Source organism: Muscardinus avellanarius, assembly GCF_963383645.1.
Source record: "Muscardinus avellanarius genome assembly, chromosome: 1".
Classification (NCBI taxonomy): Eukaryota; Metazoa; Chordata; class Mammalia; order Rodentia; family Gliridae; genus Muscardinus; species Muscardinus avellanarius.
The window spans coordinates 65133471-65157971 of NC_137786.1; the positions used below are offsets into that span (position 1 = coordinate 65133471).

The window sequence follows — 24501 nt, forward strand, 5'->3', positions numbered from 1 at the left end:
ACCAGGAACTGTTGTAAGAACTCCAAGTGAGTTAACTAATTTAATTCTCAAAACAGCCCTGGTAGGTGTATATTATTATTACAAATGACAAAATTTGAACAATAGCAATATTTAGTAATGTGCCCCAAACACTTTATAATTTGTTTGGTTTATCTAACCAAATTTAGTTATTTTAATTAAAATGAGATAAAATTCAGTTATAAAATGACAAGCTACATTTAAAATGCTGAATAGCCTCCTGTGGCTAGTGGCTACCATATTGGATATTGTCCTATTACTGCATATGGGATCAGCTTCAGGGGTGTGTGACCTGTGCACAGGTCTATTGCACAGGGTTCCAAGCTTAGACAGGTCCATGCTTGGTTTAATGCCTTACTGGTACTGTCTTAAAAGTCTTAGTAAGCCAGGCGTGGTGGCACACACTTGTAATCCCAGCATTCAGGAAGCTGAGACGAAAAGATAGTGGTTCAAAGCCAGCCTCAGCTACCTAGTGAGGCCCTTTGCAACTCAGTGAGACCTTGTTTCAAGAAAAAAAAAATAGGGCTATGGATGTAGATTGGAGGTTGAATGCTCCTGGGTTCCATCCCTAGTATGAAAAAAAAAAAGTCTTAGCTTTTTAACAAGGGGCCCTACATTTTATTTTGCACTTAGACTGGCAAGTTATGTAGCAGGTTCTGAGGGCAGAAAGGTTTATTGGCTAGCACTGTAGTGCATCAAAGAAGTAAAGAAGACATTCCTAACTTCAACATCATTAGCAATTAGAGAGATGCAATTTCTAACTCCAATTAGTATGGCAATTATTCAAAGCACAAACAACAACAAATGCTGGTGAGAATGTGGAGAAGTGGGAACTCTAATACATTGTTGATGCGATTGTGAATTAGTGCAACTACATTGGAAAACAGTATGGAGGTTCCTCAGAAGAATGAGAACAAACCTACCATATGATCCAACAATACTACTTTTGGGTATCTACCCCCAAAAATTGCAACCAAAGTACCAAACTAAGACATTTGTATCCATGTTCATAGCCACACAATTTGCAATTGCCAAACTATGAAACCAGCCAAGATGTTCACCAATAGATGAACGGATTACAAAACTATGGGATATGTACACAATGGAATTTTACTCAGCCATAAAGAAGAACAAAATATGCTGTATGCAGGGAAATAGATGGAACTGGAGAGCATTATGCTAAGTGAGATTAGTCAGTCACAAAAAGTAAAAAATTGGATGCTCTCCCTAATATGTGGAAGCTAGGAAAGAAAGGGGGTCATAGGAGGAACTCTAGACTAAGGAGAAACCATAGATGAGCCGATAAGGCAACTGAGGGGGATGGGAGGAGAAGAGGAAAATTCCCTAATGTATATGGATGTACATTCACAAACATACCAAAGTCAATCACTAAGCCAAACATGAGAAGGGGAAAGGGGGAAGGGAATGGGGTGGGAAATAGGGAAGGGCTAAATGAGTGATATGTGCATGTAAGTCTCTACTGTCTTGTACCCCATTAAGATGTATGACTACAATGCACCAATTAAAAAAATAAAAGAAGTAAAGGCAGCTGGGTATGGTAGCATATGCCTGTAATCCCAGTAATTGGGAAGGTAAAACAGAAGGATTGCAAGTTCCAGGATAGCCTCAGCAACTTAGAGAGACCCTGAGAACTTAGTGAGACTCTGTTTCAAAATAAAAAATAAAAGGGGAGTCTACTGGGAGTATAATTCAGAGGTAGGATGACCCTGGGTTCAATCCCCAGTTCTAACAGAAAAACAAAAAAGTAAAGAAGACAGATAATAATTGGAATAGACTTTACTGAAGAAGAACGACTTGTTTGTTTGTGCGGGTCTGGGGATGGAACCCAGGGGCATTTGACCTCTGAGCGACACCCCCTGCCCTGTTTTTTATTCTTAATTTTGAAACAGGGTCTCACTAAGATGCAGAGGCCTCACTAAGTAGCTGAGGCTGTCTGTGAACCATGAATCTTTGGTCTCAGCCTCCCGAAGGCTGGCGTTGCAAGCGTGTGCCGCCACACCAGGCTAAAGAAGGAGGATTTGAACTGCGCAGTGTTGCTGAGAGCTAGCTCCTCTTACCTAGAATGAAAACACCTTTTGTATCTTCCCTTCCCTTAAAGGGCCAGCAAAATACATTTTTAAACACAGGATTTGTATTCATATGCAGTATAGTTGAGGCCTGAGTCCCCTTAGAACTGCCCCTGGAGCTGACCAGCAGGTCCTATTCCACTCTATCCCCATGTCTGCCTTGGGACTGACCCTAGAGAAATATTTCTCAAAAGTCATATCTGAAAAACAAAATAAAACAAACCAAAAAACCCTCTAACATTGAAAATCAGTGAACAGTTTTCAAGTAGAAGTAATTCTCATGTGAACATAGTATTTGAACCTAGTCTGCACATTGCCTGAAAGTTCCCAGGTGAAGTGCTGAGCAGAGATGCAAGCCACTACCTAAATTCAAAGTTGCCCCATAAACGGCAACAGCCAAAACTTGCTGACTCATCTCAGCTGCACCATTTCTTAAATTTATCTTCCCAAAACATGTTGTCTTCACAATTAGAAGAAAGGTAGAAATGTGCTGTGTTTTCTCCTATCTTAAACACACAAATCCAATGATGCCTATTGCTTCCCTTAACAGTGTATGAAAGAAGCTTCCCACATTATGGTAACAATAACTCTTAGGGAGGCCTGGAGTAGCAGCCAGGTAAGGTCTTTCTAAGGTTTAGAGGTTAGGAAGCTATTTATCAAAGAGTACATAAGAGATTTCTAGATGTAAATCATCTGTGAATTTATCTCAAAGATTATTGGGGAGTGAATGATGAGACCAGCAGAAACCATGTGCCTGGGAGGAAAACTTCAAGACAATAATTACCAAGATCGTAATGAAAGCCAAGTGGTAATTACCTCCATTGGCTGGATAATTAAGTGAGCCAAAAATACTTTCAGAAAATAAAACTTCAGATATTTACTATTAAAGCATTTTTTACTGCAATTTCAGAATAGCCTTGAGAACATGAAAGTGTGGTTTAGAGAACAACTTTCTATATAATGGAAAGGTGGAAGCAGCAATTAATGATATAAAAAGCACATTAAAAACTGTGTAATTCATAGCTGGTCACAGTGGCACATGCCTGGAATCCCAGTACTTGGGAGGCCGAGGCAAGAGGATTGCAGGTTCAAGACCAGCCTCAGCAAATTAGTGAGGCACTCCACAACTTCGCAAGACCCAGTTTTTAAACAAAAAATAAAATAGAGCTGAGAGTATAGCTTGGAGTATAGCTTGAACACCCTTGGGTTCAATCCCTAATACCACAAAACAAACAAAAAACAACAAACCCGGTGCAATTTACAAGTCCACACTTTCGGTTAAGAATGCCAGCAGGTAGTCATGCTAATGTCAGAGTTGAGTCTTCATTAGAGTGTGTTCCTTTGAGTTCATGTGACTATTATGGAGCTTTGTCTGGAGTTGGCACAGAATATTTCCCCTCAAATTGTTGAAGCCTGTGCTGTTCATTATTACCCCAGCCCAAGGTGGGGGGCATCTTCTATTGAAATTATTTTGTATTTTCATAGTCATGCTTTCTTTATGAGAGTATCCATCCATCCATCCATCCATCCATCCATCCATCCATCCATCCATTGATTTGCTCATTCACCTGATGCCCACTTACTCTTTCCCAGGGACTGACCCAGGAGCAAGGGTTGTAAAAGCAAATAGCACAAGCTCCATCTTCAAGGAGCTTTTTTTAAAATTCTGGATAGAGGTGTTCCAGTAGTTGTTCCAGCTTTGGTGTAAGAGGTACAACGTTTGAAGTGGAGATGTTTGAAGTGGCAGTGGTAAAGGGGAATGGGTGAGCACAGAGAGGACCAAGTGGAGACCAAGTGGAGACCAAGTGGAGAGGAAGAGATGCTGGAGCTTTGTCCTTTTGTCACCTGTTTTCATTCTGTTCCCTCAGGAGGATCATAGGTTTGAAGACAGTCTCAGTAATTTATTTTATTTTTATTTTTATTTTTTTGTAGTACTATGATGGAACCCAGAGGCATTCTACCTCCAAGCTACACCCCCAGCCCTACTTTTTATTCTTTATTCGGAAACAGGGTCTCACTGAGTTGCAAAGGGCCTTACTAAGTAGCTGAGGCTGTCCTTGAACCACAATCCTCCTGTCTCAGCCTCCCGAATGCTGGGATTACAAGCGTGCACCACCACACCTGGCTCAGCAACTTAATGAGACCCTGTTTCAACATTAAAAAACAAACAAAACTAAACTAAAAAGGGCTGGGGGTGTAGCTCGGAGGTAAAATGTCCCTGTGTTCAGTCCCCATTAACCCCCCAAAGGCATATACATTGTCTTAAACAGATATACATGAATATATCTCAATTTTTTTAAATACAAAAATACAAAATCCCTAAACAGCAGAAATCTTTTATTACTGTTCTCATTATTTTTCTACTTAGAAGTAATATTTCTAACACTTCATATGTATGTTTTCAAAATTTTTTCTGTACATTTACCTGTATTCACATATATGCACATAACATACATGCATCTGTGTATATGTGTATATAAACATATAAATAAATAATTGTATAAAAATGATAAAATAAATATTGTTTGGTTTTTCACTTAGTTTTTTAGGAGTTGTTTCACTGTACTACTTATATATCAAAATTCAAAAATTGGGATTACCATATTTTAGCCAATTCCCTATGGATAGAAATTTACCCCCTCAATTTTCACTATTACAAGGACCAAAATGAATATCCATGAACATCTTTGTGTACATGTATATTTCTGTAGACTATATAATTAGGAGTGGAATAGCTAGTTTTAAAAAAAATCATGATAAGCCAGGCATGTTGGTGCACGCTTATAATCCCAGCATTCAGGAGGCTGAGACTGGATGATCGCGGTTCGCAGACAGCCTCAGCTACTTAGTGAGGGCCTCTGCAACTCAGTGAGAACTGGTTTCAAAATAAAGAATAAAAAATAGGGCAGGGGGTGTAGCTTGGAGGTCGAATGCCCCTGGGTTCCATCCCCAGACACACACACACACACACACACACACACACACACACACACACATCATGATAGTATCACAGGGTCTTTCAAAGCCCACATAACACTGTATACCCACCAATTTGGTAGAAGAATACCTGTGTCCCCATACCTATTGGTATAAAGAATACTGTAAATTAGTTTACATTTTGATGGTCAGTTGGTAGAAACGTATATTTATTTCTACTCCCCTTTCTGTGAGATTAAACGTCTTTCATATATTCCTTTGAATCTAATCTTAGAAGATGAATCAGAAGTTGACAGAGGCAAATGTGTGAACAAAGACATAGATCTATTATTTGTACAGTGCCAGAGTGTTTGGGAAGAACTGAAATTGCTTAGTTTAGGAGATGAGAGGGTGCTTTTAAGAAAAGTGAGGCTTAGTGAAGTAGATAGGTATCAGATGACAAAGAGCCCACTGTGCTGGTCATTTAGACTTTACCCTGTAATGGGGACCTATTCAAGGGTTTTAAAGCATAGCTGGGAAAGGGCCAGATTAACTTTGGGAAAAATAATCTTGCAGCCATGGGAAGAAAGCACAGAGACTGAAAAACAGGGGAGTACATTGACATAATTATAGTGGGTCCATGAAAGAGGGCAGTGGTATTGGCTCTGAGAGACAGATGAGGGAAGAGAGGAATTAGGAAGACAGGAGCCACGGCCCCTCCTGTGGATTGTCTGCCATGAGTGGGTAGTGGAAGGCTAATGTGACAGGCAGTTTTTCATCCAGAGTATTGGGGTAAATAGTTTTCAGAAGCTTTCTGCTCTCGCAAATGATCTTGAGGAGAGGTTCCATTTAAACTAATTACACCTAATTCCAGTGAGGGTTCTACAGAGATGGATATTTTTTTAAAAAATCAGGGGTGTAAAAGGGCACATTTACTTGAGAGAGAAAGAGATATTGATTGAAAAGAATTAATAATAAATGAATTTGCAAGGAAAAATAACCAGAAAGAAAAAAGAAGAGAGGATTTTTTAAAATGAGCAAATGAAAGAAAAAATAAAGCCAGGTGTGGTGGCACACACTTGTAATCCCAGCATTTGGGAGGCCGAGACAGGAGGATCCAGGTTCGTGGACAGCTTCAGCTACTTAGTGAGGCCTTTTGCAACTCAATGAAACTGTTTCAAAATAAAGAATAATAATAATTTAAAAATAGGTCTAGGGATGTGACTTAGAGGTAGAATGCCCCTGGGTTCATCCTCAGTACTGCAAATAAATAAATAAATAAATAATAAAAAAGAGAAAAAATAAAAGATAAAAAAAAGAAAGAAGAGAAAAAATAAGAGAAGGGTGAATGAGAATATAAAGAAAAGTGAGTGATTTTTCCATGTATGCCTTTATGCCTTTGTATTTCCTTTTCATTCATTTATATTATGTTTTGAAAATACGATACTGAGTATATAGATTGTTACTTCATGGAAGACATTCTGAGCCATGTGTGAGGTAACAGTTCTGCAGTGATCCTTACTGATTACACCCCTGTTCTTGATAATAATTCTCCATCTTAAGAACCTGAATTTCACTCTGCAGGACTCTCTTCATCTTCTGTTACTTACTCTAGAAATAAATCATGATACCCATTTTATAGAATATACTTAAGAAGCCTGAGATGGTGTGCTTGTTTATGTTACCAGTTAAATATTAGATCCTGTTACTTATCTAGCTGTTCTCTTTTTGACCTTCTTGTCCTTTATTTCACTCCTGGGATAATTTTCATGGGCATCTTGAAATCCTCTAACATTGTCTTTTCCTTGGACAAAGTTTGTCCCTGATAAGAGTCTTTTTCTTATATATAGTGATTATTGTTACCATTTCTTTAAATCATTCTATGCTAAACTTTAGACAGATAACAATCTTAGTCCATGATTCTTTCTTTCTTTCTTTCTTTCTTTCTTTCTTTCTTTCTTTCTTTCTTTCTTTCTTTCTTTCTTTCTGGTACTGGAGATGTAACCCATGGGCATTCTACCATTGAGAGGCACCCCAGCCCTATTTCTTACTCTTTATATTGAAACAGGGTCTCACTGAGTTGCAAAGAGCCTCACTAAGTAGCTGAGTCTGTCCTTTAACCACAATCCTCCTCTCTCAGCCTCTCAAATGCTGGGATTACAAGCGCACACCACCACTCCTGGCCCATGATACTTTTTAATGCACATTTACAGAAACCATTTTTTGGTTGTTAAGTTCTCTGCTTTACTTTACTGCTATCATCTTCATAAAACTTCTATGGAATAAACAAATGTTAATATAGAGGAAAAGAATAATGCTGATACTGGGTATCCTACAAACATAGGGTCATATGATTTACATAAATATATTAAGATTAAATTTACTTGAATTGAGCCAGGCGTGGTGGCGCACCTTTGTAATCCCAGCATTTGGGAGGCTGAGACAGGAGGATTGCGATTCGAGGACAGCCTCAACTGTTACTTAGTGAGGCCCTTTACAATTCAGTGAGACCCTGTTTCAAAATAAAGAATAAAAAATAGGGCTGGGGATATAGTTCAGAGGTAGACTGCCCCTGGGTTCCATTCTCAGTACCGCAAAAAAAAAAAAAAATTACTTGAATAAAAGAAAGGAAAATTGCAGAGAAACTGAAGGATCATTGAACTCTGAATAAATACTTCTCTACCAGGAGATATTATTTCCTAAAAAATTCTTTTTTGTTTTGTTTTGTTTTTTGTTTTGGTGGTACTGGGGTTCCTGGAAGCCCTTCTACCTCCAGGCTACACTACCAGATCTATTTTATATTTTTGAAACAGGGTCTCTTACCCAGCGCGGCTGGCTTCGAACCTGCGCGATCCTCCTGTCTCCGCCTCCCAAGCGCGGGGATTACAAGTGTGCGCCACCACGCCTGGCTTTCCTAAAGAATTCTAAATATGCTAAAAGTCTGGATTCACTGTGAATTTTTTTTTCTTTTTTTTCTTTTTTTTTTCTTTTTTCTTTTTTCTTTTTTTTTGCGGTACTGGGGATGGAACCCAGGGGCATTTGACCTCCAAGGTACATCCCCTGCCCTATTTTTTTTTTTAATTCTTTATTTTGAAACAAGGTCTCACTGAGTTGCAAAGGGCTTCACTAAGTAGCTGAGGCTGTCCGCAAACTGTGATCCTCCTGTCTCAGCCTCCCAAATGCTGGGATTACAAGCGTGTGCCGCCACGCCCAGCTTTTTTCTTTCTTTCTTTAATACACATTCGGATTGTATTTATCCCCAGTGACTGCCTACTTTGTGAGATGAGAAAAATCAACATTCTCACACTCCTGCTCATTTCTTCATCTTCTTCCCCCAGTTAAAAGCATTTACCTTTTATTTTTTAAATCATAATTAGCACAATTTTTAGCAGGCACAGATGATGTTTTAAACAGTTCTCTGAATATGCCCCTGCCATTTTCCATATTTTTTACATGAAAATAGTGGCTCCTAAGAATTCCCTTTGTCATCTGGAGGTGGTGGAGGACGAGGACAGCAGCATCTCAGGTTGGAGGTCAGAAACTGAGTAATCTCCTCAGCAACTTAGTGAGAACCTATTTCAAAACACAAATAAAATAAGTCTGGGAGTGTAAATCAGAGTTCAATTTCCAGTCTCCCCTCCCCCCCATACACAAAAACAACAACCCTTCTTTTTACTGTCAACTCCTAACCAAAACCTGTCACCATCACCCAGGGGTGGCAGCTCTAGGCTTCCTTCCTGCCTCCCCCATCTTTCTCATAAGGCCTTGGAGAAAGGCTAGTAGATAATACCTGGAGGATGACAGCTCCAGAATTTTACGGAGCTCCTGGAGACAGGGAAGGAAGCTGTGAATTCAGCTTGATACTAATAATTTTGATTCTCTGTGGTTTTTTTTTTATAACAATAGAATATTCTGGAATGATAGATATGAACAGTACACGCCACTGGCTTCTGGGAACTACTGAGGAAGTAGGGCAGAAGGTCGGGGAGAGTGGAGTCCAAGACAGGGAGCAGTGGAAAGCCATTGCCACCAGGGCTGGGGGCACAGCGGAGGGGCTGCCTTCAGGCAGTGCAGCCCGCTCCATCTCATCTCCCTGCTTCCTCTGTGTGTTGAACAGAAAGCCCAGTTTTTAGAGCTAAACATCTGGCTTGACAGCAGGGAGCATTCAGTTAATGGTAGTTCAGAGGAATTGCTGTGTTTGCAGCTGTTTCTTCTTGATAAAATAATTGTTGTTTCCAATGGGAAATTATTATGTAGAATCAGAATCAAATGAAAATGTAGTGTCTTGGCCTAGCTTGATTTAGTGATATATAAATAGGTTTTGGGAAAGGAAGGTATAGCATTAAAAAGCGCAATCTTTATAAATAGTAGATAAGCACTTTCCCAAAGAGCCAAAGGGAGCACTGCCAGGGAGATTTAACAGGACTGAATAGTCATGCGTCGCGTGTCAAATCAATGACTGCACATATCTTCTAACCCTATTTCATGAAAAGCATACATACTCTTAGCACTTGATATCCGGCCATCTGTTTTGCTTAAACCAAAAGCTCAGTTGCTACTGGTAGGCATAGACAAAGCGGTAGGAATAGCCATGTGTATGATTTTTAAATATTTTAAAGCTCTTAGGTCCAATGTCAAGCTGAAATTTTCCTGCAGTAACTATCAGTTGAGGAAATAAATATATAAATGAGTGGTAGCCGCTATTTCTTCTGCCTGTATCTGCAAAGGGCAATTGAGAGCACAGACCACTTGGGTCCTAGGGTGAGAAGGGGGTCTTGGGAAACTGAAAAGAGCAATAGCTGAGATAAAGAAGCAACGCCTAGAAAAGGGATTTCAGAATGTGCTCCCTGTCCTGATGCCTGAGGTTCTTTTTCTATGGCACCTGGTCCATACCTATGGTCCATTACCTGGTCTTACCTATGTAAAAATTAAACAAACAAAAACAGAGAGATCTCAAATAAATAAATAATATTCTAATGATGCATCTCAAGGTCTTAGCAAAAACAAGAACTAGCTAAACCCAAAATCATTAGAAGGAAATAAATATAACAATCAAAGCAGAAATTTAAAAAATAGAGACTAAAACAACAATACAAAACATCAATGAAACAAAAATTAGTTCTTTACAAAATAAACAACATGGAAAAACCCTTAATGAAAGTAGGAAAAGAAGCCGGGTGTGGTGGCACATGCTTGTAATCTCAGCATTTCGGAGGCCGAGACTGGAGGATCGCAGTTCGCGGACAGCCTCAGCTACTTAGTGAGGCCCTCCACTACTCAGTGAGACCCTGTTTCAAAATAAATAATAAAAAATTGGGCAGGGGGTGTAGCTCAGAGGTCAAATGCCTCTGGGAGCCGGCATCGGAGCCTGCCGTGAGGCAAGGCCAGTGCTGGGGCCTCCGAGGCCGGGATAAGAGCCTGCCAAGGGGTTAGGCCGGTGCTGGGGCCAGCGAGGCCGGCATCGGAGCCTGCCGTGAGGCAAGGCCGGTACTGGGGCCTCCGAGGCCAGGATAAGAGCCTGCCGAGGGGTTAGGCCGGTGCTGGGGCCAGCGAGGCCAGCATCGGAGCCTGCTGTAAGGCAAGGCCGGTGCTGGGGCCTCCGAGGCCAGGATCAGAGCCTGCCTTGAGGCAAAGCCGGTACTGGGGCATCCAAGGCTGGGATAAGAGCCTGCCGAGGGGTTAGGCTGGTGCTGGGGCCAGCGAGACCGGCATCAGAGCCTGCCATAAGGCAAGGCCGGTGCTGGGGCCTCCGAGGCCGGGATAAGAGCCTGCCGAGGGGTTAGGCCTGTGCTGGGGCCAGCGAGGCCGGCATCGGAGCCTGCCGTGAGACATGACCAGTGTTGGGGCCTCCTAACCCGGGAACGGAACCTGCTGAGGGGTTAGGCCGGTGCTGGGGCCAACATGGCCGGCATTGGAGCCTGCCGTGAGGCTAGGCTGGTGCTGGGGCCTCCAAGGCCGGGATTGGAATCCTGCCAAGGGGTTAGGCCGGTTCAGGGGCCAATGGCCAGCATCGGAGCCTGGCGTGAGGCAAGTTCACTCCTGCGGCCTCCAAGGCCGGGACCAAAGCCAGCTTAGGGGTTAGACCAGTGCAGGTGCCAGCGAGAACAGAACTGGGGCCTCCCATGAGGCAAGGCTGCTGCTTGAGCCAGCGAGGTCTGGATCAGTCCACTGAGTAGCCAGGCCACTACTGGGACCATCAAGAGTGGGATCGGTACTTGCAATGCAGCATGCACAGAGAAATATCGCAGAAAATATAAATCAGACACTTCTCTTAATCAGCAATAACTAGGAGGAAAAGGGCAACAGGAAGAGGTTGAGCTATAGAAAGGGCCCTATAGTGAAGCAACTAATGTGACCAATCAGAGGGTATGTAATACTGGAGGACGGAGCCTCTTTAAAACGCAGGAGGTACATAAACAAATGTATCAAAGTAAATCACCAAAGCATGGGATGGAGGGAGGGGGAGGGAATGGGATGGGGGCTGGAGGAGGGCTAATTGGATGATGTGTGCTTATATATCCTCTCAAGTCTTGTACTCCAATGTGATTGATATATGACTACAATGCACCAATTTAAAAAATAAATTAATAAAAAAAATGCCTCTGGGTTCCATCCCCAGACCCGCAAAATAAATAAATAAATAAATAAATAATAAAGTAGGAAAAGAAAGAGAGAGGTAAGACTTTAAAATAAAATTAGAATTGAAAAGAAAAAATTACATAATATAATGCTGAAAATCAAAGGATCATTGGAGAATATTTAGAAAAATTATAACTATAAATTGGAAAAATCTTGAAGAAATAGACAAATTTCTAAATTTATATGACCTACCAAAATGGAACCAAGAAGATATTTAAAAAACCTAAGTAGACTAACAAGTAATGATAAAGAAGCAGTGATAAAAGTTTCTCAGCAAAGACAAACTCAGGACCAGATAGATTCACTGCTGAATTTGCCAAATTTTAAAAGAAGAAGTGACACGAATGCTCCTCAAACTATTGCATAAAATAGAACAGGGAGGACTCCTAAACTCATTCTAAGAAGCCAGTATGTACCAGTATTGGGAAATGGCTTCAAAATGTACTTAAAAATAACTTTGGTATTAATGTGCCAGTATTGGGGAATGGCTGCAAATGTATTTGAAAATAGCTTTGGTATAAGAAAACCAGAGCTTGGGTGCGGGCAGGAAGGGACCTAACAGAGTTTCAGGCATCCAGCCGGGTAGGCACCAAGGGTGATTACCAAGAAAATATAGGGAACCCAGGAAGAAATTCAACATCCTTCATGATAAAATCCCTGAATAAATTAGGTATAAAAGGTTCATATCTCAACATAGCAAGGCTATATATGACAAACCCATACCCCACTTTAAAGACAAGCAAATTTCCCCAAGGATGTGGGGGGATGCCATAAGAAGGATGTAGGAGAATGCCACAAGCCTTCAAGAGATCTCTGAGTCCAATAATCAATTAACACATTTTGGGGAGGAACAAAAGGCTTGGGGTCTGTACCGAGACAGGGCAGGCCTACAGGAAGGAATCTCCACATCCAAAGACCTGCCCTGAGAAAGGGTGGATCTAGTTGGGCCAGAAGATTATTGGTATAAAACTGTTCTGTATCCAACAACTTCAGTGACTTATTTTCAAGTCCACTATGTCACTCTCTATGATGTAGTACTAAGTTCTGTTTCTATCTTTCTATCTTTGTAATAATAATAATATCGCTTAAGCTTACAGCCAAAAAAGAGGAGTTCTGGCCATTGTTTTCTACACATAGCTAAGAACAAGAACCCACGGCTACATCTTACTGTAACAAGCATTACCCTATTGCCAAAGCTTGATAACGACACAACAAAAGAAAGCAATAGACCAATATCTCTGATGAAGATAGATGCAAAATCTCTCAATAGAATACTTGCAAATCTAACTCAACAATACCTAAGAAGATAATAAACCAAGACCAAGATGGTTTTATTTAGAGATTTCCAGAATGATCCAACAATACACAAATCAATAAACCTTATAGAGCACATAAATAGAATCAAGGATAAAAATCACATGGTAATTTTCATATACATAGAAAACGTTTTGAAGAAATTCAACATCTCTTCATGATAAAATCCCTGAATAAATTAGGTATAGAAGGTTCATATGACAAACCCATAGCCCACAACATACTAAATGGGGAAAAACTGAAAACATTTCTTCTCATATCAGGGACAAGAAAGAGTGTCTACTCGTATTCAATATCATTCTAGAAATTATAACTAGAGCAATTAGGCAAGAGAAAGAAGTAAAAAGGGATACAGATAGGAAAAGAAAAAGTCAAATTATCCCTGTTTGTAGATTATATAAACCCTAAGACACCACCAAAAGACTGATGAACAGAACTGATAAACAAATTCAGCAAAGTACTAAGATAAAAAATTTTAATATATAAGATACATACAGTGGCACACACCTGTAAACCCAGTACTTGGGAGATTGAGACAGAATTTAGGTTCAAGGCTAACCTCAACAACTTAGTGAGACCATGTTTCAAAATAAAAAATTTAAAAGTCTGGGGGTATAGCTTAGATGTAGAATGCCCCTAGGTTCAATCCCCAGTACTGAAAAAAATCAATATATAAAATTCAGTAGTTTTTCTGTATATCAGTAATGAATTTTCTGAGAAAGAAATCAGAAAAGTAATCTCACTCACAATAGTCTCAAAAAATAAAATACTTAGGAATAGACCTAATTAAAGATGTGGAAAAACATCTATAATAAAATTTATAAAATACTAGCGGGGCATGGTGGCACACTCTTGTAATCCTAGTTTTTGAGAGGCTGAAACAGGAGGATCACAGATTCGTGGCCAGCCTCCCTACTTAGTGAGGCCCTCTGCAACTTACCGAGACCCTATTTCAAAATAAAGAATTGAAATTAGGGCTAAGGGTGTAGCTCAGAGGTAGAAAGACCTTGGGTTCAATCTCTAGTACTGAAAAAAAATTTACAAAACACAGAAGAAAGGAATTAAAGACGACACTAGAAGATAGAAATACCTCCATGTTCATGGACTGGAAAAAATAATAATGTTAAAATGGCCTCAAATAATCTATAGATTCAATGTAATTGCCATCAAAGTACCAATGACTTTCTTCACAGAAATTGAAAACACTTCTAAAATTGATATGGAAGCTCAAAAGATTCCAATAGCCAAAGCAGTCTTGATCAAAAAGAACAATGCTTTAGGTATCACAAGACCCAATTTCAAAACATACTGCAGAGATATAATAAAAACAGCATAGTGCCCAGTGGTGTGGTACATACCTGTAATCCCAGTACTTGGGAGGTTGAGACAGGAGTATTGTGGGTTTGTGGCCAGCTTCAGCTACTTAATGGGATACTCCACAACTTAATGAGATTCTGTTTCAAAATAAAGAATAAAAATAGGGCTGGGGTGTGGCTCAGAGGTAAAATGCCCCTGGATTTAATCCCCAGTACTAGAAAGAAAGAAAGAAAGAAAGAAAGAAAGAAAGAAAGAAAGAAAGAAAGACCCAACAAAATAGAATTAGAGGGCCTAGAAATAAATTCACACCTCTAGAGTTACTGATTACATAAATTGGAAAAAGCCTCTTCAACAAAATTGTACTGGGAAAACTGGATTATCAACATGTAGAAAATTGAAACCAGATCACTCTTATTCTGTATAAGAATCAACCCAATATGAATAAAAGACCTAAATAGAAGACCTTAAACTTTGAAACTACTAGAAAAAAAAGTAGGGGATACACTTTTAAGATATTGCCACAGACAAAAATTTCCTGGATATAACTCAATAGTTCAAGAAAATAAAAGTAAGAGTTGAAAAACAGAATTACATCACATTAAAAAGCTTCAACTGGTCTAGGGGTCTAGAGATAGAATGCCTCTGGATTCCCAGTACCGCAAAAAAAAAAAAAAAAAAAACACAAAAAAACAAAAAAACAAAAAAACAAAACAAAAAAAACAGCTTCAACTGGGTTGGTAGCAAATACCTGTAATCCTCAACACTTGGGAGGCTGAGATAGGATGATTGCAGGTTCAAGCCAAACTTAGCAAGACTTTCAACAGTTTAGCAAGGCCTGTTTCAAAACAATAAAAAGGTTGGGTGTGTAGCTGGGAGATGGAATGCTTCTAGGTTCAGTTCCCAGTAGTCTCCCTCCCAACACACACACACACACACACACACACACACACACACACACACACTCACACACACACACACACACACACACACACACACACACACACTCACACACACCACTCAGGCACACACACATTGACCTGAAAGTAGAAAGTAGAAGAGAGACTATTTATGGGAAAGGGACGGTAGGAAGGAGGGACAGAGGGAAGGCCTGACAGGGTAGAGGGAGGGTGGACGCAATCACTGCACTGATATATGCATGAATGGAAATGTCAAAACGAAATCCATTAATTTGTCTAACTAATATGTGTTAATAGAACAAACCTAGTTTGGATCAATAATTTTTTTTTTTTGGTGGCACTGGGGGTGGAACCCAGAGGCTTTCTACCTCCGGGCTATACTCCCAGACATATTTTCTATTTTATTAGAAACAGGGTCTCACTAAGTAGCTGAGGCTGGCTTTGAACCTGTGCGATCCTCCTGTCTCAGCCTCCCAAGCGCGGGGATTACAAGCGTGCGCCACCACGCCTGGCTTGGATCAATAATTTTAATAGTCTATGAAAACTTTGGTCCCACCCCCTTCCTTTGTGTTATTACAGGCACATAGATTACTTATTTATATATTATATTCTCATAATTATGAACATAATTTTATAATTTTATGTAATTGTCTATGTAATTTTCTCTTAAATCAGAAAAGAGTTACAGAAAATTCTATTTTTATATCTACCTATGTGGTTTTGTTTCTCCAGGTGAGTTTAAGTTACTGCATGGTGTTCTTTTCCTTTTGTTTCAGTACAGATTGCCTTTACAGTTCTTTACAAGGCAAATGTGCCAATGAGAAGTTTTCTTTCTTTTTTTTTAAACCTGGAAATGTAGGAAATTCTCATTTTTGAAGAAGAGTTTTGCTACATATATAATTCTATGTTGACAGCCTTTCTTTCAGCATTTTGAGTATGTCTTCTGCTGCCCTCTGGCCTCCATAGTTTCTAATGAGAAGTCAGTTGTAGATTTTGTTGTGTCTCTTATACTTTTGTTGTTTTCAGGAGTCTCTTGTCTTCATCTTTTGACTTTTTTTTGTAATGTGTCTTGTTTACATGTCTGAGTTTATTTGGAGTTCATTGAATTTCTTGTGTGTGTAGCTTAATGCTTTTTCACCAAATTTAGTTGGTTTTCAGCCATTATTTCTTTCTTTTTGTTCCTTTCTTCTTTCCATCCTTCCTACCTTCCTTTCTTTCTCCTTGTTCTTTAGGACTCTCATTAAATACATAGTGGTATGCTTGATGGTGCACCAAAGTCTCTTAAGATTTGTTTATTTTTCTTCATTCTCATTTCCCCCTATTTCTTAGTCTAGGTAATTTCAATTGACTGAATCATTCTTCATTCTTCTGCTAGCTCAAATCTGCCACTAAACTCATTAAACATAGTTAATATATTTTATTTTATAAAAATGTAACATATAAATACCAGATGAGCAGTAGATATTTACCCTTTTGACAATGACATAAAATATTTACCCCTAAAATGAATCATATTTTAAGTCAAAAGTAAAATGCTGCATAAAGTATAATTTTATTGGCTATATTCTTAGATCACAAAGTGCAGTAAATTATAATCACTTAGAAGTTTTAAAAAGAGCAGCTCTACTAAATAACTACTGGGTCAGAAAAACTAAAATGAAAATTATAGATCATTTGGACCTTAATGATAATGAGATAAAACACATGAGAGTGGCTCCTATATTTAGAGGCCAATTCTTAATGTAAATGCTTTTGTATTAGGAGAATTAAAAACAAAATCTAAGCATCTATCTTAAGAATCTTTAAAAATAATTGTAAAATAAACTTCAAATTAATAAAAGTTGTAGACATTAATGAATTATAAAAGATCAAAATAGCTTGTAATCCCAGCATTTGAGAGGCTGGGACAGGAGGATCATGGTTTGCGGACAGCCTCAGGTACTTAGTGAGGCCCGTTGCAACTCAATGATACCCTGTTTCAAAATAAAGACTAAAAATAGGGCTTGAGGTATAGCTTAGAGATAGAATTCTCATGGGCTCTATCTACAGTACCGCAAAAAAAAAAAAATTAAAATAATCTATAAATACAAAAATGTGCTTTCTAAAATTATTCTTATGATTTTGGTTTTGACAATAGTTCTTTATAAAGGTTAATAAAATGGACTTCCGGGAAGATGGTAAACGAGAGAAGCAGCATTTACGAGTCCTGCTAACACTTGATCTCTATTGCCACAAAATCAGTGCTTTTCATAGCTAGAAAACACTATCAGCAGAGAAATAAAAAATGTAAACACAAGGGACAGAGAAAAAGAGACTAGAAGAATAACCAAAGACCAGAAAAAAAAAAAAAGCCCGCATTGTGGTGGCAGAGCTGCACCGGCGCCATCTTCCCTCACAGCACCAGGCTCCAGGGAAGAAAGTTAAAAAAGGAGCTGAAGTGAGCAGCTGCAGATCATTCGGGTGTAATTCAGCAGTTCTTTCAGCACAAAGAACGTCTAAAACTCCCAGTGGTCAAGCTCATGACGCCTTCCAGGGACTCAGAACGGAGTTCAAAACCAGAAAAGAAATATGCCAGCCTCATGGCCGAGGGCATGGCAGCGGCACCATATGCCAGCAGCAGTGGCGAGTTCACCACGCCTACAACAGCTCCAGATCAGCATGCACAATAACTGTAAGTGAAATTGCGGCCCCTAGAGGAGAAATCCCAGCACTGCACCCATAGGGACTTGCGCAGCTTTGATAATCTCCCTGGGTCTGAGATTTTGCAGTTCAACCCAGTGAAGGAGTAGTGCTGGCAAAGATACCACACCCTAGTGGCAGCTCCCCGTGGGAAAACGCCCAGCTCGGCACCCTCACAGTCTCTCGTAGCATCGATTAACTCCCTGGGTCTGAGACTTTACGATACAACCCAGGAAAGGAGTAGTGGTGGCTGAGATTACCACAAACTCGAGATCCAGAGCACCATAAGTGAAGTCGTGGTGACCCAGGGAAGAACCCAGAGAAGACACAAACTTCTGAAAATATGGGAAAGAGGAACAACAATAGAGCAATGAACACCTATAACCCCATAATATCAGAACTGATAACACAGAAATTCAGAGATCTCCAGAAGATCAAATCAGGAATATAACTGTAGAAATAATACAGGACCTTTGAAAAGAATTTAGAGAGAGTCTAAAAGAAATAAAAGATGCAATCATTGAAGTAAAGGCATCAATTCAAGGTATAAACAACCGATTAGACCATTTGGAGAATAGAATCTCCCTTATAGAAGATGATCACTCCAAAAACGAATGCATAAATTATAACCAAAAAAAAAAAAATCCAACAGCAGGAATCTGACATTGAAGAAATATGGGCCCATTTTAAGAGAGCTAACCTAAGAATAATTGGAATAGAGGAGGGAAAAGAAGGTGAAACCAAAGGGATCAATAATATCTTCAAAGAAATAATAGCTGCAGCGATTGTGCGGCCTGGGTGAGGCCCTGCGGGAGGCCAAGGCTGTCGGCACAGCCTGGGCCCTACTGCATGCACAGGCCTGGTCACTGCACACCGAGCTGGTGGAGCAGTTAGTTGCAGCCACTGTCCCAGGCCGCCTATGTGGGCAAGGCTCGGTGGAGGCTGGAGAGGATCTGGTGCCGCCGACTGCGGGGAACACAAGGCCAAGCGGGAGGTGGAGGGGGGGGGCGGCAGGCGGCAGGAGATTGACCACTGGAGGGTCAAGTGCATGCAGGAGGTGGAGGAGAAGAAGCGGGAGCAGAAACTCAAGGCTGCTGCTGCTGGTGTCTTATCTGAAGTGAGGAAAAAACAAGAATGGTGGACATTCTTCCAGCTTTGGAAAAATTGAGGAAACTAAGGGAAGAGGCTGCGGCAAGGAAAGGGGTATGTCCTCCAGCCTCAGCAGATGAGACTTTTGAGAACCATCTTCAATGCCTAAGGAAGGTCATCAAAAAGCGCTCTGAACTGTATGAAGCTGAAGAGAGAGCCCTCAGAGTTATGTTGGAAGGAGAACAGGAAAAAGAGAAGAAAAGAGAAATGGAAAAGAAACAGAGAAAAGAAAAAGAGAAAATTTTACTTCAGAAATGTGAAATAGAATCCAAATTATTTGGGGAGCCAGACGAGTTCCCACTTGCTCACCTTTTGGAGCCTTTCTGGCAGTATTACCTCCAAGCTGAGCATTCCCTGCCAGCGCTCATCCAGATAAGGCATGATTGGAATCATTACCTGGTGCCATCTGATCATCCCAAAGGCAACTTCATTCCCCAAGGATGGGTCCTTCCCCTGCTCCCCAGCAACGACATCTGGGCGACCGCCATTAAGCTGTATTAGGAAAGTCGCTCCAGGAGATGGTCCAGCCAACGCTCTTTCCAGCTCTAAATATTAGCAACGGTGCCATCTTGTGCTGCAGATTAAGTCACAACTTCTAAACTGTATGTGGCATTGCCAGAGCCCGAAGTTATGCTTTCTTTTGTGTTCTGTCCTGGCCAGAGGTGCCTCTTGAATCAGGAGATTAATAGATTAATACGGTTCTTCAGAAAAGGACCTAGGTGAACTGAGGTTATTACCACAGGCAGTGGCCTTGGTTCACCAATTTGTCTCTGTTTTGAGGGGCTCGGTCCAGAGTGACATATTTAGTCCAGCTTCTCTTTATGTTGATGGGTAAGTATACTTAATACACTCAAATGCTCTCAGTACAGGTGTGCTCTGAGTAGCTTTAGTAGCCCTTCACCAGTACTGAGTGTAAAAGGAAGCTTGATGCAGAAACCTACATCCCTTCCTGTCCAGAGAGCCCCCTGACTCCCAGGAGTAAAAGTCAACACTGTCACTCTCAGTCTTGTTAATCCTAGTTTTGGTGCAGCTTGGAGGCTGCTTGTTAGGGAGATGGCAGTGGCTGTAGGCTGGGCTGCCAGAAAAGGCTGTAGCCTAGTCAGTGGTGATGTGGAGAACTTCAAAACTGAGTACCAGGACCCAGATTGGATCATGTTTTACTGGAGAATGGCTGTATTTTCCTCGTGTTCCCCATCCTAATGAAACCACCTGTTTTTGAAGTTCCTAAGAATCTAGTTCAGAACCTCCAAGTATAAAAATGTATTTCTCTATGGGGACAAGATCGTAATCTCCCTTTTCATGTTGTAGGAGCGACTGTAGCTGTGGAATTTTCTGAGGAACTCAAGCTTCCACAGACATCCATTTTGTCAAAGTTAGGGAAAAAGCAAATAAAAATGTTAAAGTTTATTTTTTATATTTATTAATAAATGCTATTGTACTTGGAGATGATCAGTCATATAACATGTTCATTTTTGTTTTATTTTGTTTTGTTTTGCCAATTTTGTTGTTTAATTTTTAAAAGCTAAATAAATATCTTTATTTTTTAGTTTGAAAAAAAAACAAAAACAAAGAAATAATAGCAGAAAATTTTCCAAACATAGAGCAAGAGGTCGATACACAGGTCCAGAAAACTTATAGAACTCCCTTTAGACAGGATTAGAGAAGAGGTTCCCCACGCCACATAACTGTCAAAATGACCAATGTGGAAGCCAAGCAGAGAATCTTAAAGGCAACAAAAACAAAAGGCCAAGTGACATTCAGAGGCAAACCAATTAGAATCACTCCAGACTTCCCAAACCAAGTCATAAAAGCCAGAAGGGCTTGGAGTAACATATTCCAAACTCTGAAAGAAAACAACTTCCAGCCAAAAATTTCCTATCCAGCAAAACTAACTATCAAATTAGATGGGGAAATAAGAAGCTTCCATGACAAACAGAAACTGAAGGAATTTATGTCTTCAAAACTAGCACTAGAGAAAATACTCAGAGATTAACTACAAAGAAGAAATAGATAATATGCACCAGAACCAGAAAAACAAGACTTTCCATCCAGCAGACAACTAAGCAAAGAAGAATAAACCGTATTTCAAACAGAAATAAAATCTTCACATGTTAGGAATTAAAAGTTATCTCTCAATAATCACACTGAATGTAATGGCCTCAATTCCCCAATAAAAAGACATAAAGTGGCAACATGGATTAAAAACCAGAATCCATCCATCTTCTGCTTATAAGAAACACACTTTACAAGTAAAGATAGTAACAAACTCAAGGTAAAGGACTGGAGCAAGGTAATTCATGTTAAGTAGCCATCCTAACAAAAGTGAAGTAGTATTTCACTATAGTTTTTATTTATATTTTCTTAAAGATTAGTTATATTATGATAATGATGAGTGATATTCATGTGTTTATTGGTCATAAAAATCTTTGGAGATTCATTATCTATTTTAGTCTTTTACCTATTTCTAAATTGTATTGTTTGCGTTTATTGTTGCTAATTTTTAGGATCTGTATTTGGAATATTAATATACCTTCAGATATAGCATTTGGAAATATTTTATCTCATTCCATCAGTAACTTTCAACTCTGTTTACATTGTCGTTGGATGTACAATTTTTTATTTTTTAGGAAGTTTGTTTATTCTTTTGTTACTTGTACCTTTGGAATCATATCCAAGAAATCACTTCCAATTTCAGTGTTGTGAAGTTTTATGACACAGATTTTCTTCTAAAAGTTTATAGTCTTAAGATTTACATTTAGGTGTTTTATCTATTTTGAGTTAATATTTGTATATAGTATTAGGTAAGGGTCCAATTTTATTCTTTTTCATGTAATTATTATTTTCAACAATATTTGGTGAAAAGATTATTATTTCCTTCACCAAATGTTCTTGGAAACCTTGTCAAAAATAACTTGACCATATATGGAAGAATTTATTTCTAGGCTTTTTATTTTACTCCACTGGTTTATATATCTGCCTTTATAGCAGTACTACACTGTTTCAATTATTATAGCTTTATAAGGCTTGAAATCAGAAAATATGTATCTTCTAGCTGTGTTCTTTTTCGAGATTGTTTTGGGTCTTTAGAGTTCATATTTCATGTTAGGATATATTTTTTCTGAAAATAAATAAATAAATAAATGTATAAAAAACAAAAATTAATCCTTCCCCCAAAAACAATTAAAAATAAAAAATTAAAATTAAAAAATGAAATTTTAATACTTAAATATTTATTTAAGATATGTGCATTAGACAAAGGTAGCATATTGAATCTGTATATTTTTATAGGTATTGGTAATGAATGGTTAAAATGGGCATTTAAATAAAAATAAGTTGACTTATTTTTTGTTTTGTTTTTTTTTGTGTGTGTGTGTTTTTTGGTGGTACTGGGGTTCCTGGAAGCCTTTCTATCTCCAGGCTACACTCCCAGACCTATTTTATATATTTTTTTATTTGGAAACAGGGTCTCTTAAGCCAGTGCGGCTGGCTTCGAACCTACGCAATCCTCCTGTCTCTGCCTCCCAAGTGTGGGGATTACAAGTGTGGGCCACCACGCCTGGCAAAATGAGTTGATTTAAAAAATCAATAAAATAAAATAAAATAAAATGGCCATTACCGTCAAAGTAACTATTTAGTCACATCTAGAGCCTTGCAGAGTCTCTACTACTATAATTCTCTCCTAATATAATAATGCTTAATGTTCAATAGTTTCCACTTGGTAACTTTCCTGCTTTATTTACACAGATATTGTTTGTGTAATTCATACAATATCCATGTGCCTCTATTTTTAGTCATCTCTATGGTAGAGGTATATTTATGAGTGTTTCTACTGAAGAACAGATTAAATAAAATATTATCAGAAAAGAGATATGTACTGTCTAAAATAAAATCACAAACATGTTTTTTTTACCTTACCCGGGATTTCTGGACTTTGGACTCTTTGTAGGATTAACTGAGCTTCTGGACAACTAAACCACCAGAGAATTCAACCAGCCAAGACTCAGCAGGAGCATAATCACACCCCAATGGAACTGGTACCTGAGTGAAATAGTCAAAGTTGAAAATCATTTCAGAAGGTGGTGAGTGGTTTCTGTACTCACAGAAGCTAGAATTTGTCCTGGAATCTGGAATCACTCTTCCCTTGCTTCTGGGTGTGGTTACTTTGGTGAACTGTTAAAACTGTGTTGTGGTAGACAAGTACCTGGCCATTGCATAGACACCCTGAACCCAATGAAGATGTTTATGATTGAATTGTTTAATCTGTTTAGCAATCCAAATTTTATTATGTATTTCTGGAATGAAGCCACTATAAAAGTAAAGGGAAACATATTTCCACTAATAATTCAAAAAGAATTGTTTTTGAGAGATAAATACCTTTTTATTCAGTTATTTCCTTACAGGAAATCATGAGACTAGGGCCAGAGGGGATCCGTAGGTCTAATTTCCTTCCCTGCTGTATACTGAAACAGAGGATATGAAAACAAATTACACTGGATGATTGCAGCCTACAATGGATAACGTGATTTCATTTATCACTGGCTGCGTATAAGTTAACAAAGTATACTGTCAACTACTGAGTTTCTTTTGTATAGGTTATGAAAACCAAAGAATTCCTTGGCATGAGGATGGATCTCTTCTGAAAAAAATGTAGACCCATTTTCCATTTCCTGGAGGAAGAAGCTTGAACTGGAGAAGGGGGCTCATTCTTTCTTGGTTGTTGCTGATGGTGGGACATGCCTGGATAGGGAGGGTGTGAAAGATACATGACTGGAAGATGATACTGATCATCTGTGACATACTAAGGGCTAAAGAGGGGAGTGTCTACAGGGAATCCTTGTGCTGGGAAAGGCTAATTGCCTCTAGGACAAATATTTATATTTCCATTTGGTAGGTTCTAATTTGCCTTTAATATTTTCAAGCTATCAATAAAAATTTAAGTGCTACAGTTTAAATCCCTGAATAGTAACTAATAATAAAATAACAATATTATTTCCTTCTCACATGTCTAATTTTTTTTTGTGGTACTGGGAATGGAACTCAGGGGCATTTTACCTCTGAGATACACCCCCAGCCCTATGTTTTATTCTTTATTTTGAAACAGGGTCTCACTGAGTTACAAAGGGCCTCACTAAGTAGCTAAGGCTGTCTGCAAACTGTGATCCTCTTGTCTCAGCCTCCCAAATGCTGGGATTACAAGCGTGTGCCACCATGCTCGGCTCACATATATCTAATATTGAGAAAAATACTAAAAAAGCAGAAAACTGAGACATGTTACACCAAATATAATAATAATAATAATAATAATAATAATAATAAGAAGAAGAAGAAGAAGAAGAAGAAGAAGAAGAAGAGGAAGAAAGAAAGAAAGAAAGAAAGAAAGAAAGAAAGAAAGAAAGTGAGAGAAAGAAAGAGAAAAAGAAAACAGATTTGAAATTAATTCGGCCTGTTTCCAATAGGACTTTTTA

The 24501-nt window shown here is 39.0% G+C and overlaps 1 pseudogene across 1 annotated transcript in view; it reads left to right on the forward strand.

Annotated features, from left to right (window-relative positions):
- LOC308270037 (programmed cell death protein 7-like) overlaps positions 1-19537 on the forward strand; it is a 32055-nt pseudogene extending 12518 nt beyond the window's left edge. Inside the window, exon 2 of the transcript in view lies at positions 18664-19537. The product of the transcript in view is annotated as a programmed cell death protein 7-like (transcript). The remainder of the gene's footprint in view (positions 1-18663) is intronic.
- Positions 19538-24501: the final 4964 nt, after the last annotated feature.